Source organism: Ambystoma mexicanum, chromosome 8, assembly GCF_040938575.1.
Source record: "Ambystoma mexicanum isolate Mex_15411 chromosome 8, UKY_AmexF1_1, whole genome shotgun sequence".
NCBI lineage: Eukaryota > Metazoa > Chordata > Amphibia > Caudata > Ambystomatidae > Ambystoma > Ambystoma mexicanum.
In genome coordinates, this window is record NC_090929.1 from 1,306,406,228 (window position 1) to 1,306,427,869 (window position 21,642).

Consider the following 21,642-nt stretch of genomic DNA (forward strand, 5'->3'; position numbering starts at 1 on the left):
GAAAGGCATACAGAAACTTGTCCGTCCACGGGAAAGAGAACACTTCCCCTAGTGAGCCTTGCTGTGGTCACCTGCTCGCGTATTGTGGGCATTTCTTGTTGTCTCTCGTTGCAAAGAGATCGAGGGCCGGACGACCCCATTTCTCGAAGACACGGTCAGTTCCCATTCGTGTAGTCGATTCATCTCCCTGCTGAGAGAGTCTGCATTCACATTTTTGACTCCTGGCAAGTGGAACGCCAATAGATATATCTTCTGCTGAAGGGCCCAATGCCAGATCTCCTGGGCTTCGGTCGACAGTTCTGGAGCGAGTTCCTCCCCGTTTCCTTAGATAAAACATTGTTGTTGTGTTGTCTGTCATAATCCGTACAACTGATCCCTTTATCCGTGGAAGAAAGGATTTCAGGGCCCAACGCACCACCCTTAATTGCAGCACATTGATATGAAGGTCGGACTCCTCCGATGGCCAACGACCCTGAATCTGTAGGGAATCCAGATGAGCTCCCCATCCAGTTAGAGAAGCATCCGTCACCACTGTCATCTGGCACACCGGTTCCAGCAAGGGCATTCCCTTTGTCAGATTTATGGAAACTCTCCACCATTGAAGCGCCTGGACGAGTTTGCTGTTGAAGGTCAATTTGTCCGACCAACGCCCTTGACTCTGTGCCCATCGATCCGCCAAGAATTCCTGAATCGGTCTCATGAAGAGACGACCATTGATGATTAAGGGTATGCAGGACAACATGGTCCCCAGTAGGGACATGTACCTTCGCACTGACACTCTGGTGTCGACTTTTCAATCCGATGCCTTTTGCTGCAGTTTCAGTACCCTTTCGATGGATGGCTTTACCAGTCCTGACTGCGTCTGGAACTCCACCCCCAGAAAGACCAAGGTCCTTCATGGCGATAAAGAGGACTTTTCGAAGTTTATTGCGAAGCCCAAACGTTGTAGGAGGCACATGGTGGCATTCAGACTTTCCTGTGCCCTTTCCGGAGACAATCCCCTCACTAGCCAATCGTCCAGATAAGGGTACACATGATGACCTTCTTTCCATAACCAGGCTGCTACTGGAGCCAGACATTTCGTGAACGTCCTGGGAGACGATTTCAGTCCGAACGGGAGGACCTTGAACTGATAGTGGGTTCGTCCGACGACGAACCGTAGAAATCTTTTGCGTCATCGACGCATCGGGATATGGCAGTATGCGTCCTGAAGGTCTAGCGAAGGTCTAGCGACAACAAATAATCTCGGTTGTATCGAACTGATCACTTCTTGGAGTGTAAGCATCTTGAATTTTAGATTCTTGAGCAGTTTGTTGAGAGCTCGTAGATCTAGAATGGGACGGCATTTTCCATTGGGTTTCTTGACGACAAAGTAACGGGAGTACACTCCCTGTCCTCTTTCTGCCACCGGGACCAGTTCTATAGCCCCTTTCTGCAGCATAAGCGCCACCTCTTGCATTAGTATTTGAAGGTGGGGCTGTGTCGAGAACACCGGTGGAATGCGTGGTGGTTTGCCCTGGAACTGTAGAGAATGGCCCAGATGTATTGTGTCCAAAACCCATTGGTCTGTTATGCGTGCCCACTCGTCGACGTGACGAGACACTCTGCCCCCCAGGACGTTCTGTAAGTTGTCATGGCTGGCTTTTGGCCTTTTTATCCTTCATCGACGAGGAGTAGGCGCCTCGTCGTCTGGAGGTTTGGTAATCTCTGCCTTTACGAGTAGCTTGGGCTGCACGTCTGTAGCCTTGGGAAGAGTAGGAGGGTCTGCTGAAACCTCGGTCTCTAGATGATCCAAAACGGGAGTTACCTGATGCTCCTCTGAAAGGACGAAAGGAACGAAAATTCCTATCACTCTGGAGGGCTCCAAGGGAACGAGCCGTGTCAGAATATTCTTTCATGCCCTTCAAGGCCTCATCCACTTTCTCCCCAAACAGGTGTTCTCCTTCGCACGGCATATCCATTACCTTATATTGTACCTCTGGTCTGAATGTCGTGCAATTAAGCCAGGCTTGCCTTCGTAACACTACGCCATTGTTGATTTGCTTAAAGCCTGATTCCGCCAGGTCGACAGCAATGTTAATGGAATGATTGGAAGCCTCTTCTCCCTCACGTACGGGCAGCATGGCAGATTTCCTGTGTTCTTCCGGCAGATGGTCCAAGATAGGAGCCAGCCGATGCCACATCTCCCTATCATACCTGGCCATAATAGCCAGGGAGTTGGCTGCTTTAACTGTAGTCGCTCCAACCAATAGCACTTTCTTCCCAAAAGCATCTTGTCTCCTGGCTTCGTTGTCTGGCGGGGTCGTGCATTTGTGTTGCGACCTTGCCTTTCTGGCCGCCGCCGCGGATACCACTGATTCCAGCGAAGGTTGAGACGTCAAGCACTTGGGAGTCGATTCCGGAGCCTTGAATTTCTTTTCCAATCGACCGTTTACTGCCGGTTCTGAAAAAGGGTGACGCATGGTTTTTAGTCCCTCCTGCCAGACATGGTCTAAAATGGGGATAGCAAATATCGACTTTCTTCTCTTGCCCACATGATCAAACAGAAAACAATCTTTTTTCTCTTCTTCTGGGACTAGGCCAAACTCCGCACATGCCTTACCCATCATGGCATGGAAAGCACCCACATCATCATCAGGTGGTGATGGCTGCGCCGGACTCTTTGGAGTTTCCATCTCCGCTTCAGTCCCATGTAGGGTCCCTTGAGGGGGATAACGAGATGTCTGAACCCGACCCTTCATGTTCCGACTCTGACAGTAGTTCTTCCTGTGGACGAGAACGATCTTCCTCAACCGGGTAAGCCAACAGCTTCTGTAATGTGTTCAACACCTCCAGGGACAAAACTGCCTGGGGATTCAGTAAGGAAGAGGTAACTGGAATGGCACCACGGTCATCCTCCGCCGACGAGATGGAGAAAGCCGCTTCTGGTTGAAGCAAGGCCTCAGGCGGGATCGGATCAAACAACCTCTGGTTGCCATCCCACCGACGGGGCCACCGTCGACGATGACCTCTTTTCCATAGGCGCCGTTTGACCTGACGAAATAGCCGTAGGAAGAGCCGTCGCCGAAGACAAAGCAAGCATCGACGACCGGATCGTCGATGAAGTCTGTGGCGCAGGGCCTTGAGGCGTTCCTGCAGTTTTTGACCTCGACTTGTGGGACGAGGACTCTCGACTCGAGGTAGACTTATGACGGTCTCCTGAGGAGGATTTCGATGAGTCTTTTCTCTCCTTTTTAGATGAGGAGGAAGAAGACAAAGCCTTATGTGAAGAGGAGGACCTCGCAGGATGTTTCTCCGAGGGGCGTTTTTCAGAGGAGCGGGATTTCTTCGCCGGAGGCTCCGCCGACACTAAGCGACGAGGGGGCACAGGAGACTTAGAACTCGAGGCTGTAAAGCCTACCTCCGATGCCGGGTACGCACCCGCTCCGTCATTGAGCCAAGTAACCAGGCGTCTGTTGCGGTCTTTTAGGGTCTTTTGTGAGAAGCCCTGACAGATCTCACATGGGTCCGCCGTATAATGAGGGTGAAGACAGTAAATACAGTCCATATGCCCGTCTCCTTCATACACTTTAAGACCGCATGTAGCACACGGACGAAATAGCGCCTTTCCAGACATTCTTCAAAAAGAAACAGTCGAAGAAGAAGAACCCACAACCTAATAAAATAGTAGATACTCAAGGTGATCCCACTACTTTGGAAGACGGTTGAAATCTAAGGGAGCCGCGGGGGCGGGGCTATTCATACCTCTACGTCCTAGTGGCGCTGCCGTACGCAGCCCAAAACGACGTAGATAGGACACAAAAGTGTCGGAAGTTTTCCTATGGAAAATGTCTATATAACTTACCGAGGATTCCCAGCCTGTCGACGGGGAATATTCTAAGCATGTGAATCCATGAAAGATCCAATGAAGGAGAATGTAAATTGTTCCTTATACTGTTTGAGTTGTGATTCAATTACCATCGTATGCTGGTTGCATTTCTTCTAGTTCTTATGTACAGCACTTTGGATTAAAGTGCTAAATAAATTCAATAAACTACAAATACAATAAATACCTAGAGTGCCATTTATACCAGTTCATTTTATGTGGTCAAGCTTGTTTGCCGATTACATTTTTATTATCTAATTAAGGTATATAGTTATAGAACCATGAATGGACATTCTTTATTTTGGAATCCTTGCACTATTGCTGTTTGGGTTGCTACTGTGATCACCGTACTCCCCCTCGCCCCCCCCTCCTGGGAGTATAGGTTATTTTTGTCAGTAGCTGCCAAGCAGCCAGGCCCCTAAGCATCGTCACATGCCGTGCAGCTAGCCCCAGACGTATGCCGCGTGCCGCCAGCTCAACAAGACCAACAATTGCTTCCAAGATATCATGCACCACTGCTTTATCCACAGCAAGGCCCCCAAATAACAGGTCCTACTTATCAGAGAACTGGTAATTGGCAAACTCTCCTGTCTCTCTCCAGAGCTTAAGAATACAAGTTCCATGTATGGTGTGAGCATTAGCCTGAGGCAAATGCAGCATGCTGTTTGAGCAGTATCCTTGCCAAGAGTGTCAACTGGAGGGAAGAGAACGGAGGTGCTCCCAGAGAAAATGAGCGTCAATACTACTGCCGACTGGGCCAGAGGCCGATAAGGCATACCGTTTTCTTGGCATCTAAATTTCTGTTAGGCTGGGTAATTTTCTGTGGGGAATCGAGGCTTGTCTTGGTCTTTTTGAAAGAGAATGCCAGATTGACCCTGTCTCATGCGAATGACACTGCCAGTATAATCCTTCCTGCACTACAGAAGGGTGCAACTGCAGCCCCAGAAACCTCATAACTTGCGAGAATACTTTCATGAAAGGATAGGCAGAGGGGAAATATTCCACCTTCTCCATACATCCCGAGCCCCCGCTCCCCTCCCTCCACAAGGAGGATGCAGACTCATCCGGGTCAGTGATCAGAGGGGTCGGATAACACCACCTCCCTTGGAGGTGTTCTGAGAACCCTGGGGGTGGTGGGATGGGGAGAAGTGGGATAGATTAGAGGTGGATTAGAATCTGGTGGAGAAGGCACTGCTGAGGTCCGCCTGTAATAGCCTGCCAGACAAATCTTTTCTAATGCTCCATTGCCACCATTATGTGTTGCATGCTCCATGCAGTAATTAAGGTGTATTTTGATGAATGAAATGAAAAATCGTAAAAGTAGTCATGCAATTGTTTATGTATGATATGATATATGGCATTTATAACGCGCCTATACACAAGTGTTTCAAGGCGTGACGCAGCAAGGGAGGGGGAACAAAGGGAAGACAGACAGCGATCCTACTAGGCCAAGTGTCATTCAGATCGTGCAAGTGCAGGGGAAGGGGAGAGGAAAAGTGCGGAGTGGGAGGGGTCTGGGGACAGTGCAGTACATGGGGTAATAGAATAAATAAAAATAATAAGAGCAGTGGGGCCAGCTGGTGGCAAGTGCAAGGGTAAATGCCGACATCAGGTGTCAAGTGCTAGGGGGGAGGGGGGGCTGTAGGGATACAGAAAACAGTTCCCACGTGCGGGGGTTGCCAGGGAGGCAGTGCAGGTGTGTAACTGGCAGGGGAGGGGACCAGGGCCCGAGATCAGAGGGTGGCCAGGTAATCATGTACAATGATAGGAACAAGACCAAAAAGTAACCACTGTACCCAACATGGATAAGAAACATTAAGCATTAAGCTTGTCACGTATTCACTTTGTATAACCAAAAAAAGCTTTATTGTGTGCAAAAAAAGAGGAGGCATAGCGTTTCAGTATTTCATTCAATGGCACATAAGGGTCATTCATTTAAGACATCTATCCCGAGTTCACTGTACTGCGCATTGCAAGGAACACGTCAAACTGTAACAATGTATGACATATGTTAGGAAAGTAAGCAGAAGCAACACGTATTTGAACGAGAAAATATTAAATAAACGCATGACAAGTTCTAGCACTTTGTGCAGTTTATCCTCGTTACAGTTTGTGAATAGTGCAAACGGTGTTCTTGTTTGATTTTAACGTGTGTCCTTGAGGTTCGCCACTGAACGATCCACAAAGAGTTGCTGAGCCCAGGACCAGGTGCCTTTCATCCTTCAAAGTTGACAGCACAGCCTGAACAAACAACTCGACCTGCTGCCAGCAGTACTGCAACCTCGCGCTTCAGATGGCAAGAAGTGTGCAGAGTTAAACTTCAGGAGAACAGCTGCCCTCGTAACTTCATTTATCTTGAAGAAAAGAAAATATGCAGGTGAACTGTTGCAAAATAAAACCTATACGAAAGTACACCATTATATTCGCACGTACAGTAAACATGTACAGTGAAATGCTGCAAAAACTCCAGTGACGTGTAATGTCACAATGTTCGTTGCACTTTCTTGCTCGCCACACATTCCAACCACCCGCAGTCAGACTTCGGCAATATCACTTTATGGCCGAGGCTTAGGTAAACATTTTAGATGTTCAATAATAATAATGAAAAACACCAAACTAAGCACTCTTGAATTTCTAGAAAAATTCAAGAATCCAGGACTGTGGACTGATGAATCGCTACTTGGTTTTGTGCGGCCACACGTTTGAACCCTGGCAAGTGCACTCAGCCCTTCAAACTTCAAAGGGCGATCAAATCATTACAATTTAGTTGGGTAACACATCTGTGATCAGCAGCAAGATGCCACACTGAGGTGAAGGTACGCCTTATAACTGCACACGTTATGGTGTTGGAGCCTGATAGTTTGTTCCCCTTGATCCTCCTGTAGATATGAACCCACACGTAGACTTCATAAACATAATGCCATAAAGAAACATAAAACACTCTTATACCTACCGCAAACGAATGTGTAAAACTTCCCCCAAATTAAATAGATGTTATATTTTGAATGGTGAATATTATAGCACATTAAGGAGGGTTCGATTGTCTCAAAAAAGCCCTAGTCGAACATAGGGAGCCGGCACTGATCCAGGGGGAATCTAAGTGTCCAAGCCGATTACAAAACTTAGACGCAGCAAATGATCAATAATCCTGATAAAATTATGAAGAAACTACTCCCAAGACTGGTTCAAAACAGAGGAAGAAAGATTAACCTGTAAGGTTTATGGTAAATCGTGGGAGGGCAGTAGAAAACCGAACTCGCTACCGAGCTATTTAAAACTATTTCCTCACTGGTTTTTCAGAGATACATTTTTTAGATTTCGATTGAATCTAATAAAAACAAAAAGGAACTTCCTGGTGTCGAGCTCCCAAAGACAGTCCTCCCACATGTCGCCTATGCACAGAACATGAGTCAATAGAACATTTGAAACATTTGGTACTGGACTGTATGGCTCCATCAGCCCAAAGAGCGTTGTTAATGAATGATGTCAAAGAAATATGGGCACAGACCTAAGGACCTATGGTGAAGATGATGTTGTCAAGTGAGAAAACACCAATAACTTTGGCCTTGGTAAAACTGCTAATTGTCATTCAGAAAAAACTAGCAGATGAACTGCATTCTTCTTTGTTCAGTTGACATGCTTTTATCAATGTTCAGCTTTCGTTTTTATTTCTTTTTATTTCAAAGGATAACTCTGATTAAAGGTTGTCAATTGTATAACCATGTATATCACATTAAATAAATACAAAAATAGCACATTATTAAAAACGGGCATCATGGGGAGTAAATGTTGAAGGCGGTAGGCATACAAAGCTACCACTTCCTCAGTGGTCTTTCTTTCTTGGCAAATCCAACTAGAAGATGTTTCCGTATGCAAAAAACGTTTTGTAATCCATCTCCTAGGGGAGTTCCGTTCCTGGACTGGTTAACAAACCTGCAAGTTTCGGAACAATGCAGAGCAGCCAGGATAAAAATGTGTCGATATCTTCTACTTCTTCCCAAGGACTAAACTGTGTTTGTTACAGTGGATCACCCAACCCCCTGAAAACCAGCATGAACATTGGCGCATGAATCCCAAACTTGACCTTGTGTACCGAGCTCAACCGGAGAATAATGAATTAGAAGGCCAAAAACAATACACCAGAAAACCTAGGTCATCAATCTTAAACACACATACAGAACCTGATGAGGAATAATACAGGCAAGCACCAGCATTGAATCTCACGACACTTGGACAAAACTCAACTGTTCTTAAAGTCACATTTTACCATGACCCAATCTCTCGTTCCAAAGACCTGGACATTGCTACCAACACGCATGCCGCACAGACTGTTATGCCCATAAGGATACAGATCTGGTTGCAACGCTCCTCTTCGCCAATGCAACAAACACAGGAATAGCTATGTGCTCTCACGCCAGAAGGGGCCACAAGACGCTGGAATAAAATGAAAACTAGAAATGAACGCTAGCATCAAAGTATTACGAACGGAACTCGCTCTCGACTGAAGTCTGTAGGGAAACATTTAAGACAATAGTCGTGAAATACATTGTGCTATAAACACTTGTAATTATGGAAATGACCTTCTGCAGGGCTCCGTAAACATACCTTGCCAGGATAAAAGCACGGTAACAGGACACAACAGATCTACTGGCATCCATTGTCATTACCACATTACTTTCTTCCCAGAAGAAGAAAGTAATGTGGTTACACTGGCTCTCTATAGAAGCCAAATTCAAAATAAAGGCATCTTACTGAAGTTGCAAGGCCTTCTGACATAACTCTCAATGACAAACCCCATCTGCGGTGGGATGCGAGCTTTGCAAGATACAGAAACCAAAAAAGAATATTTCCCCCAGAATTTGAAACACTCCTACAGTGTTTGAAACAATTGTGCTGGAAAATATAAATATGCTGCTATTCATGTAATGCCCTCTATGGATTGCTCACAAAGCTAAGCTTCACCTATGTTTGCCGTATTAAATTATGTTGCACGGCCTCAAACGAGCCTAACCCCATGTCATTTCTGTGCATGCTACCCAAATGGGCACAAGGTATGCTGCGAGAAGCAGCCACTTCATAGATTGTTCTCTTCTTACGTATTTCTGCTTTGGCTCAGACAAGCAGGATGTAGAGTACTACCTCGCTCGGCGAGACGGCTGCAGTGTGTAGATTTAGCAACATTAAGAGGGCCAAGCGCAGCTTGAGCTCTGTGAGAACTGAGGACTGCTCCATGTTGCAAAAGTGCACACACCCATGTGATTTTTATGTACCGTATTGCGAGAACTAGGTAAAAACAGGTTGGAGATACCTGTGTATACTGTAGTTATCGAAAGTGGTTTGGTACACCCCTTGCAAAGAAGACCATGTTACATGAAAGTATAAAGACAATGTAAGCCAGAGAAAAGGTGTTGCTGTATAGCATTCAGTCCGAACATTTGGAACAGGGTGTTTCGCGTTGTCCTGCTCTGTGGATATCTGTATGCTGCTTTGCCGATTGCCATTAAAGATGCTTAACAACCTTCCTTGTAATTGGATGTTTGCCGAGTGGTGAATTTTGCTACGACAAACTTCATCCGGGGTGCCGAATTTCAAGTTTCAAGATACTAGCCCTATAAGTCACTTGCCACCTCAGTGCTATACATACAGACCCATAAGAATTCTTACCTTAGAATTCTGTCTGCTCCCTGTCCGCTGCCGGTACGCTCTTGGGGGGATTTCCTGCATGCCCTCACTTGAGCATGCAGGATGTTGCTACCTCACACTTCTAAGGAATCTGTACTACCATGTCATTCGCACCCCCTTAACTATGGGTTAGTTTCCCTTCTACCAGACACACTCCTACCCTCTTGACTTCCTTCCCCCCACCTCACCCAGTCTCCTGCGCTTACAGTCTTTGATTACACTGTGTTCTCACCCATTGCTAGCAATCCAAACCTAACTACTTGGAATCTATCTGTGTTTTTGCATTTATCTGTATCTGAAATCTAGCTGTGTTTTTGCACTTTGCTGTATTTCGACTCTAGCTGCGCTTTTGTACTCCGCTGTATTTCAAATCTAGCTGGGTTCTTGCATTTAGCTCTATTTCGATTCAAGTTGTGTCACATGCGAACCCTCCTGGCCCCTCTGCAGCTCTTCATGGGCATACTGCCACTTTACTTGATCAACAAATGTGTAGATGGCGGCTTTTCCAATCCATAAACCTGGATTTTTACTACTTGTAACTGCATGCTCTGATGTAGCCGCCTTTCAACATGAGGTTAGGGTTTTCCAATGTGTGTACTTGAACACTACTGCACTTTGTTATTATTGTAAACATTTCTGTCCAGATGCCTCAGGGTTCAGCATGCTATATAAATGTCAACATAAATAAATTTAGTAACACTGTGTTAGACTAGACAACACGTATCTGCTTGGTATTAGGTAACCCACCTGTTGGTACAGGTCTGTACTACACAAGTTGGTAGTGTGACCGAGCAGCCAGGCCTCTCAAGAGGGGTAAATGGGAGCTGTAGCAATAAAATTCACAGACACAAGTAGCCAAGTAACACTTACACTCAAGGTTTTAGTTATAATTAGTAATTTATTTAACATCAATTTTTAAATAAGCGTTCTTTAAAAAGGGCAAGATATGTAACATTCAAATATACTTTAAAATACTTTCCCAGAATCAGCATACATTTTGTGGATACTCTTTAGAGATGCCTTTTACACACTTCCTAAACCCGGACATTCACAAGGACAGTAATGGCATTTATATTTCACTGGTTATACTTTGCAGATTCTGAGGTTGCATAAAAGAAAGATTAATGAAAGGAAAATGGTTAAACAGGTTCTCAGAACATGTGAGCATACTTACATCTTCCAACGAAGTCTAGACAAAACCTTTCCCAGCAATAACAGTTTAAAAAACAAGTTATCACCTCGACATACAATATCAGCCAATGGACTAGAACAGTCTGCAGGGAGCCAGGACAACCAAAGTCAATTGGAGCACATCTATGGAGCTGAGGCACTTCGTAGATAATAAAAAAAGACTTGCAAAGTTGTAGAGTTTTGTAGAAATCACTTGTAGGGTCACAAGCTGTTACGCTTGTGAAAAGCAGAGTTAGGGTCAACTCTAAAAAAAGAATAGCCAATGCAAATCTGAACTGAGAAGAGCACAGCTAACGTGACAATGAGGCAAGTACCCCACGTCTAAACAGTACCTCTGGTTTGAAGAAGAGACGTCTAGCTGGATTCTGTCCTGTTGCAGCAATGCAGATCCTGGGTTCCTGAGCCTCAGTCGTGGGGACAAGAGGGTGGATATCTGGAGGACTCCTGCGTGAAGGGACTCAAGCTCTAGTTGTCCTGCTTCTGGAGGGTCCCTAGGAGACTCCTGGAGCTTCTGGCCGGATAGCGGACGTTACACTCGACTTCAGATTTCTTGACCCCTGGCACTCGGTTCTTGCAGCACCGAAGTAGTACAGCCACTCAGGGAAGATGCTCCAGTGGAGTTTGTCTCGGGGTTAGTTGGTTCCACTAACCCAAGGGAGGAAATCGTCCCTTCGGGAGCTTCTCTTGTCGATCAGAAAGGAACAAGTTACTTACCTGTAACTGTTGTTCTCCAGCATGGGTCTGGCATGGATTCACATGCTCATGAATATTCCCCGTCGTCAGGCTGGGAATCCTCGGTAAAGAAAAAACCAGTATCAGTTTCGTTTCTGATCTGTCTTTCGTAGTAATAACCAATCACTGGTCTCTGCGTCATACTGACCACAGCCAATGACTGCCCTCTACCTAAGCACCGCCTCTGGCGGCCATCTTCAGATTTGGAAGCACGTGAAGTGGCAGTATGACCAAGTGAAGAGCCGCAGAGGGGTAGGCGGGAGGGTTCGCATGTGAATCCATGCCAGACCCATGCTGGAGAACAACAGTTACAGGTAAGTAACTTGTTCCTTCTCCAGCATGGGGTCTGGCATGGATTCACATGCTCATGAATAAAGAATACATAGCAGTACACACATGCACAACCACGGGAGGTGGCAAAGGCTCAACATTAAGCATTACATCAAACTCAACATTAAGCATCTTACCTCCTCACCAGGCTCACCTCAGGCGAACAGGTTGCGCAGCACTGCTTGGCCGACCCTGGACTCCTCCCTGGAATCCCGATCGACGCAGTAGAACTTTGTGAAGGTGTGCGTCGACCTCCACGTAGCAGCCCTGCATATGTCCAGCAGGGGCACACCAGAAAGGAACGCTGTGGTAGCTGCGATCGCTCTGGTGGAATGGGCTCTCGGACGGCCAGGCAGCGGTCGGTTTGCCAACCGATGACAGTACATGATACAGCCGGAGAGCCATCTGGAAATGGAAGCCTTCGAGAGAGCCTTCCCCTGATTGACAGGTCCAAAGTTCACAAAGAGTTGTGACGTCTTCCGAAAACCCTTCGTGCGGTCCACGTAGAACTTCAGCGCTCTAGCTACATCCAGCGAGTGCAAAGTCCTCTCAGCCGGCGACGAAGGCGACGGGAAGAACACAGGTAACACCAAGGGTTCGTTGAGATGGAAGTCCGACGGTACCTTGGGCATGAAGGAGGGGTGCGTCCTGAGCACTACCCTCGTGTCGTGGAAAGTCAAGTACGGGGCCTTGCAGGAAAGGGCCTGGATCTCTCCCACTCGTCGTGCGGAGGTGATGGCCACAAGAAAAGCTGTTTTCCACGATAGAAACTTCAACGGGGCCGAGTGCAGAGGCTCGAACGGAGGTCCCATGAGCTTGGTCAGCACCACGTTGAGCTCCCACGCCGGGGCCGGAGCCTTCACCGGCGGGAACGATCTGAACAGTCCCTTCATGAACTCTTTCACCAGACGATGAGACCACAAGGACGTCCGCCCCGTGGTTCTGGTGTATCGGGAGATCGCAGCAAGATGAATCTTGATGGACGCGTGTGCCAGACCAGCTTTGGCCAGCGTCAGCAGGTACGGCAGTACTTGGGGGGCCGTAATCCGTAGAGGGTTAATCTTCTGTGCGTGGCACCAGACAGAGAACCTCTTCCATTTGTGTCCGTAGCATTTAAGAGTCGAGGACGCCCTGGCCTTTGCAAGAACCTCTCTGCAATCGGCCGGTATGTCGTATCTTCCAAACGCCAGGCCTGCAAGTTCAGCGACTTCGGGTCGTGGTGGAGGATGGCGCCTCCTTCCCTGGAGAGTAGATCCGCGTCCGCCGGCAGCTTGATCGGCAGGGACGCTGACAAGTCCAGAAGGTCCGGGAACCATATCTGCCTCGGCCACGCAGGTGCAACGAGGATCATCCTGCACCGTGACCTCTTGAGCTGGTTGACGAGCCGGATTAGCAGAGGCAAGGGAGGGAACGCGTAGAGGAACAGGCCCTCCCAGGGGAACGAGAAAGCATCGCCCATGCTCCTCGTCTGGGGAAACCTGCTGGCGAACCTCCGGCACTTGGTGTTCGTCGCCGTCGCGAACAGGTCGATCTGGGGTGTGCCCCACCGTCGGAAGAGGCGATCCACCAGATCCTGCCGTAGTTCCCACTCGTGGCACGAGCGCAGCTCCCTTCTGAGTGAGTCGGCGATGGTGTTTTTTATCCCTGCCAGATGAAACGGCACCAGAAAAATCCCTTGGGCAACGGCCCAATGCCACAGGTCCTGCGCCTCCTTGGACAGCGCTGGGGACCTGGTTCCGCCCTGTTTCCTGATGTAAAACATGATGGTGGTGTTGTCGGTGAAGATCCTCACCACCTTGCCCTTGAGGGACGGAAGGAAGGACCTGAGGGCCCAAAACACTGCACGGAGCTCCAGGACGTTGATATGCAGGGACTTCTCCGTCGGGAGCCAGAGTCCCCTTGCGTGCAGATTTTCGGTGTGCGCTCCCCACCCTTCCAGGGAGGCATCCGTGGTCACGGTCTCCTGGTGGGCTGGGGTCTGGAAGTCCATGCCCGCCGTCAAATGCGCGCGGGTGCCCCACCACCGTATCGCTCGTCGGAAACTCTCGTCGAGCTTGATCCTTTCCTCGAAGCTGCCCGTCGTCTGGATCCAGCGCGCATCCAGGAATTCTTGCAACGGGCGCATCCGGAGCCTGCACATGGGAATGAGGTAGATGCAGGAAGACATCATCCCGAGGAGGGACTTGATGGACCTCACTTTGGCCGCGTCGGCCACCAACATCCGTTGCACCTTGCCCAAGATGGTCCTGGTCCTCTCCTCCGACGGGGAGGCCAGAAGGGACACTGTGTCGAGCCTGGCTCCCAGAAACAGTGCGACTTGCGCGGGCACCAGGTGGGATTTGGCGTAATTCACGGAGAATCCCAGGTCCGTGAGGAGTTGGACGGTCCTTGCCGTGTGGACCACGGCGAGCTCCCTCGTCTTGGCGCGGATGAGCCAGTCGTCCAGGTAGGGGTAGACGTGAATCCCCTCGCGGCACAGCTGCGCCGCCACCGGTGCGAGGCACTTGGTGAATACCCTGGGTGCCGACCGTAGTCCGAAGGGAAGGGCTTTGAACTGGTAATGACGCCCTTGGACCACGAATCTGAGGAATTTGCGGTGCCCCTTTAGGATGGGAATGTGGAAGTAGGCATCCTCCAAATCCAACGACGATAGGAAGTCTCCTTCCTCCAGCTGACCCAGGACGTGCTGGAGGGTGACCATCCGGAACTTCTGCGCCTTGATGAACTTGTTCAGACGTCGCAGGTCCAGGATGGGGCGCCATCCTCCCGTCTTCTTCTTCACAAGGAAGTATCTCGAGTAGACTCCGGAGCCCCGAAGCCTCTTTGGGACGAGTTCGATGGCGCCCTTTCTGAGCATCGCCTTTACCTCCAGGAGAAGTTGAGGGACGTGAAGTTCTTTCCTGGCCACGGGGGGGACGCGCGGGCACCTTCTTTGAAACTCGAGCGCGTGGCCCCGGGCCAGGGCGTCCAGCACCCAACGGTCGGTGGAGATGGACTCCCACACGCTGACGAAGCCCGCCAGCCGGCCTCCCACCGGGGTGCTTCGGTGGGGGCCCGACCCCACGGCCGGTTCAATCCTGCTTGGGCGCGGCCTTGCCGCCTTGACCTCCTTGGCGACGACGGCGGGGTCCGCTAGACTTGCCTCGTCCTCTGTAGGCCTCTTGCGACGACGAGCGGGCTGCTTGACGGTAGGAAGCGAAACCGCTGCCGGAAACTTTGGAGGCGCCCTTGCCTCCGCCGCTCCGAAAGGGCGTCCGTCGTTGCAGGACTCCAAGGGCCCGGGCCGTCTCAGTATCCGCCTTGATGGCCTGAAGGGAATCGTCCACTGTCTTCCCAAACAGGTTGTTCCCGTCGAAGGGCATGTCCAGGACTCTGGTCTGGACGTCCTGCCGGAAATCCGTAGCTTTGAGCCATCCACGACGTCGAAGGCAAACGCCGTTGCCCAGCTGGCGGAACCCGGTGTCGGCGATGTCCGTCGCCACGGTGATGGCGTGGTCCGAGGCCACCTCACCTTCCTGCAGGATCTCAAGGGCCTCCGCCCTCTTGTCGTCCGGCAGAAAATCCAGCAGGGGAGCTATCTTGTACCAGAGCTCCCTGTCATAGCGGGCCACGATAGCCAAGGCGTTGGCCGCTTTAATCGTCGTCGCTGCCGACGAGATGACTCTACGTCCCATAGCATCCAATTTCTTTCCCTCGCCGTCCGGCGGGGAAGTCGATGTGGAGGCCGCACCCCCCCCCCCGCTTTCTTCCTGGCTGCCGCGGAGACGACGGAGTCCGGGGTAGGCTGCGCCCGGAGGCACAGGGGGGCCGTGTCCGGGACCCGGTACTTTTTCTCGTACCGGTCTCTTCTAGCTGGCGTCGTGGAAGGGTTCTTGAGGAGGGAAAGGCCCTCATCCCAAATGTCGTCCAACAGAGGCACTGAGAGGACCGTCTTCCTCTTGGCCTCGCGCCGCTGATAAAGGAAGCCTTCCTTTTTCTTCTCCTCAGGGCAGAGTTGGAAAAGCTCGGAAGCCCTGGAGATCATGGAGTGGAAAGATCCGATCTCGTCGGGCGGAGAAGCCCTGGTGGGAGGCGACGACGGAAAATCCTCGTCGTATGCCTCGTCGTCCGTACCCGTCGCTGCCGTGTCAGTCCCCGTATCATCCCCTCGGGTGGACGGGGAGGAGGGCTGGAAGGGGCGCGACGGTTGAAAAGGAGGTGGTGGATGGATCCTTCTTTTCTTGGTAGGGGGAACACCAGAAGGTCCCGGTTCTGGATCCCCCGACGGGAGAGGTTCCTCCGTCGGTAACGGTAGCCTCGTCCTTATCTCGGAGCATAAGGACTGTATGGCCAACAAAATGGCCGCCGAGTTGTCTTGCGGCGCTGGCAGAGGGGAATCCGACGGGCGAGCAGGGGCCCCGTCGGTATCCTCGACGATGTCGTCGTCGTCACCTGCGTCGGGGTCCATTCCGACGGGCTGGCCTTCTTCCACGCCTAGGCCGTGGCTTAAGACCTCGATCAGCTCCTCTTCTGAGGTTGAGGCCGAATCTCCGACGACGCCCTGCCCCCCCTTCTTCCCCACGGAGGGTTTCACGGGGGTCCTATCGATGGGCACAAAGGAAGACTCCCTCCGAGGAGGCAGGGAGATTCTGGGCCCTGAGGTCGCCACCACTGGTGCAGCCACCACAGGTTGAGCCAGGGCCGCCGCAACCGTTTCGATAGAGGGCTTGGTCGGATGGATCAAGGCCTTCACCACCTTAGGTGCGCTCACCGCCTTATCCTTGAGGGAGGGGGCACTGCCACGCTCCTCCTCTGCCTTCGAGCTCGACCGGGGCCTCTCCAGGAGCTTCGCCGGGTGCTCGGCCTTCCTCTTACCCGACCCAGAGCGTTGGCTCGTGGTTGATGGTGCCGGGGAGGGTGCGCCCTGCCTGGCGCCCTTGGAGCCCGACCGTTCGGCGCTCCCGGTGCCAGCGGACTCGCGGTGCTTGGCCTTATGTTGGGCCCCCGTCGCCGGGGCGCCCTCAAAGGTCTTAGAAGACCGCTCGGATTTCTTCTTCTTCTCGCCAGACGGGCTCTTACCCTCCAGCCAGTTGGCGAGACGTTGATGGCGGTTTTTCATGGTCCGTTCCGACATGTTGCCGCAAAACGCACAGTCCTTCTCCACGTGCGTCTTGTCCTCATGAAGGCAGTAAAGGCAGAAAGAGTGTTCGTCCTCCTTGAAGACTTTCTGCAGCTGGCATCCAGGGCAGACCCTGAACAGCTTTCCGGGCGTCAAGCTTCCCTTCTCCTGGGCCATCTCCGAGACCGGGCCTGAGAAGCTTCTGGATTCCTCCGAAGTGTAGCTCGACGAACTCTTCACCCTTGAGGGGCACAGATGAATCCGACACGGGTCCCCGTTGATCGGATGTAGGATCGGTGGAGCTTGAGGCTCTTTGACCGAAAGAATCGGAAGTTTTTTGTGAAAAAAGCGCGAAAAATAGCACTAACGCTCGAGAGCAATAGCACGAGGATCCCAACACATGAACGTGCGGTAAAAATCTGAAGATGGCTGCCAGAGGCGGTGCTTAGGTAGAGGGCAGTCATTGGCTGTGGTCAGTATGACGCAGAGACCAGTGATTGGTTATTACTACGAAAGACAGATCAGAAACGAAACTGATACTGGTTTTTTCTTTACCGAGGATTCCCAGCCTGACGACGGGGAATATTCATGAGCATGTGAATCCATGCCAGACCCCATGCTGGAGAAAAGAGGTTTCAGCACAGCCGCAGGGCTTCACGGGGCAATGTAAAGGTCCAAGAGGATGCAGCAAGCCATGTTCACGGTTTCTTCGTCGGGTGTTCTTCCCAGTAGTCGCCTCTGCCATTAGTCCCAAAACCCTCGCCTTTTAAGCAGGTTTCGCCCATTCATGCACAGCCTAGACTGTCAATCACACAGCAGGGTGGCTGTCCTGAGAAGATAGCCAGCCAATCAGGACTGGTTGCATTCAGGCATTCCTAAAGACAAAGGACAGGGGAGTTTCAGGAACCTCCCTCATGTCCTGCCTTTCCAGACACACTGGAGCCAGAGACACCTGCCAAAGGCAAAACAGACAAAGGGATGAAACCTGGCTTGGTGTGCAGAGTAAAAGCCAAGAAAGACCCCACAAACAGAAAATGGGAAAAAAAGAAGATTGGGTCCATTTTAACAAAATGGTCACTTGTGGGTGCTATACTGCAGTTGAGGGTTCAGCCTGCGGTAGAAAAGCACAATGGTAGGAAAATTAAACCACTGTCACCAGCCATTTAAAGTAGTGAGGGTAACAACCAAATGTTACATGAGAATATAGGATAAGGGGCTACTAGGTTACCCCCCTTACCACTACACATAAAATGGTGTGTTCTGGACCTACAAAGAGAAAAAGTTAAGTAAAGTCAAGCTCACTTTATAATTCTTGGGAACAATAGTTCACATAAGAAAAGGTATTTAAACCTTAGGAGAAATCTAAATAATTTCTCTGTGATGCTGCAGTGAAGGTGCGGTGTGTCACCATACAAAAGGTAGATGCCTATGGCGTTTGTCAGACTACCAAAATTTAGGAAACTAATCTAAATCAGGTCAAAACACATGAGAGAGTGAGAAAAAGAGCTCACTCACTCCAGGGTCAAAATTAAAAAGTCTGAAAGTCCAGCAAAAGAGCTAGGGGTTCTCGAAGGTTGAAGGGCATTAGCACAAAAATGAGAATTCTCCCTAACACAGACAGCACACCATTTCTTACTTAGAGTCAATTATCACTAGCCAGTGGCTAGTGCAAATTGGGCACCCTGCTTTATGCATCAGTCTGTTGCATAAGAGTTCTAAAGCCCTTATTGTAATGGTACCTCAGGATATATCTGATCAACACCAACAAACTCATACACTCGACAAGAAGCCGGCCGGGTACCAAATGTGCCCTCTGTCGTCACCATGTGTCACAACCAATTACCTTGCTTAACTTGCTTTATGAAGATCCGCTCATTCTTAGAGATCGGGCGCTTACAAATCCACTTCTCTACAATCCTGTTAGTCGCCCCTCCAAATACACAGCAACATGGTCCACAGATACTGCAGTTGAGGGAGAATAATGAGTGAGGTGAAGTCCACCGACCAGCAGCCCTCACACCTACCAAATGCTAATTGGTTGTAAAAGATATTTTACAACCAATTAGCATTAGCGGACACTCCCTCGGGAGGATAGCTCAGCAGCAACATGCTCGCTTTGGAAGCAATACGACCAGGAGCAACACAGGTTTGAGCCCCGGGTCCGCGCTTAGAAACCTCTGGATATTAAGAGCGTTCTAAATAACCTATCATATAATATCAAGCACAGTAGCCTTCTTTTGTAAAATCAAGTAACTGCTTTATTCAAAACAAAGACAAAGGTCTAAAAAAAAAAAAACTTTGTGAGCAATTAAGAGGACCAACTAGAATCCTGTGGGCACATCGGAATTATTAAACCAACAAGTCGTCAATACCTATGCAAGGTTAATAGCTCAAATTATAATATGGTCTCTTAAATTTCCTTTAACAACGTTCAATCATGATCCCTTCGCCAGCCCACTGGCTTCAATGGAAGGGTAAAGACTGAGTTAAGCCTAAGTACCCAGCTGGCTGTGGGCGGGAAGAGCATTAAATCAAAGGAGCAGCAGCGCTCGTCCAATATTAAAATATTATAATAACTACGAGTACTTTAAATGGTCTCAAGATCCAAAAGTGGGATGGCCATGTGAAAAGGTCAGATGCTGAACAATCGTCTGGACCAATAACGACTGGTAGGGATCAGCTATGAAGTGAAATTAGATGTGTCAACACTACCAGGACCGAAGCATAGCTCAAAATCTCACTTGTTCACGAGCATTCATCCAGTGGCTTTTAGATCTCTGTGAGTAGGTTAAACACTCTGGATTACAAATCTCAAAGGTAATTCTAGGCTTCACTGTGTGTGGGTTCTCTGGCAGCCCTCGTTTCATGACCTCGATCAGGTTTGAAAATAAAGGTGAATTAATGTTCCATTTCCTTTCTTGTATTGTTTATTATTGCTATCTTGTTTGTGTTGCAGCCACTTGAAACTGCTTTTATCATCAATGTTGAGCTTGATAAATGTAAAAAAGGCAAGTCAGAAAACTCACGTTTTGAGTTGCTTTAGTTCCTGATCATAAAGCGGAGAACTGAAACACTACGGTGTTCCTTTATATGCCCACAAAAAGATGGTCAATGCAGGACACATTCTTACATTTAGTACAAAAAAATCACAGTGGGAAAACGGAGCTGTGTGTGACAGAAAAAGACTAACAAGGAATCATGTCTGACAACTGTATGTGCCTATGCAGAGGAAAGGTGGCAATTGTCAGCAAAATTCAGGCAAAATGCACTGATAATAGATGGTTCACTCCATCCTATGACAAGTTAAGCAACAATGGTTTACTCAATTTTCCAATATCACGCAGGGCGTCCCATGGCTGGAAGAAGGGCCTTGTATTCGGTTGACTGAAAAGGGCGATACTGGTGGAAAGCTACATTTATTTTCCAAACACTGCCTTTACCACATTGAATTACGTTTACTGATTTGTAAAGAGCCATGGTTTTTAAATAGGGGGATTTGCATTTCACCTAAGCCTCCAGATTTGAATGTGATCAAAACGGTGTCGACACCCCTGAATGGATATTTGAAGTGGAATCATAACCTCATTAACAAGTGGTTTGAAGACATTTGCTACAGGACATTTTTTCATGTTAAAATGGTCTTACTAGAGGTCATCAAAAGAAATGGGGCGCCAAGGAATATGAAATGTGTGTATTTTAAACACATGTTCTATGAATCTTATCATTCTTGTTGGCCCGTAATGATGATCTGAAACAAATACGTTATACTGTACCACCATACTGTCAGTCACTCGATGTGATGCTGTTATGGAGGAAGTGGGATGGTGTGAAGGTTTGATGAATAGAGGGCATGGTGGGGCTTTTTGGCCATGCAAAATGTTCCCTCTACTGTCATAATTGCAACAGGTGCGGGCCGGCAGACTGGAGGCACCGCTAAACTTTGCAGGAGGCACGTCAACTCTAAAATAAGCCTGTGGAAAAATATGCAAAGACAGTCTCAGGTGCAAGGTGCCTATTGTTTCTTGGCAGGCACACAGGCTGCACAGGCCATTTCAAATTACACTGCACTTGCATGCACCAATATGTTCTTGTGGATGGAGTGTTGGCGATACAAAAAAAATTAAAACAAATAAACTACAGCAGATGAATAAGATTGACACTTGTATGGGAAGAACACAAGACACAGTACTTACAGGATCAGTAATGTAGAGAAGTGGTGGCAACTGTACTAGCAAATGCTTTTCTTTAATAGGGAATACAGGCCAATGCACATCAAAGCCATTAACATAAGGTGAGCCATAAATATTTTTATACCGGCAGCATTAATAATACAAAACCTCTCTGTGGGATGGGTCAATGTCTGCTCTACAAAAGAAGTGTGTGGAAAAGCCAGTTTTGGTTAAAAAGTGCCAGCACAGGACATTAAAAATCAGCCTAGCGTATGACACGCGGACAAAACGCAATGCATCATTGATGGATGGCCTGAACTCTTTTGTATACTTTCTCGTCAGTCTGGTGGGGATTAAAGAGCTTAAAATGTGCTCTTCCCGCCTGTGGCAGAAGGGCAGCCTATGAGAGTAGAGATAGGGTAGGTCACCATTTGTCCTCTACTCGTAGGAGCTATGCCCAAAAATTGAATGTTGACAGTAACACCAGGACTACGAGTAAATGGCTTTACAATGTAAAACTTCCCGTAGCACAACTCCCTCTTTTTAAAAAACGGGTTTCCATGAGTGAAAAAACA

General features: G+C 49.0%; 1 protein-coding gene across 1 annotated transcript in view; it reads right to left on the bottom strand.

Annotated features, from left to right (window-relative positions):
- Positions 1 to 5,703: 5,703 nt before the first annotated feature.
- The window catches only part of PWWP2B (PWWP domain containing 2B), a 140,953-nt gene continuing 125,014 nt past the window's right edge, over positions 5,704 to 21,642 (bottom strand). The window contains exon 3 of the mRNA XM_069611414.1: positions 5,704 to 6,219. The gene's annotated coding sequence lies outside the window, so the exon portion shown is untranslated. The remainder of the gene's footprint in view (positions 6,220 to 21,642) is intronic.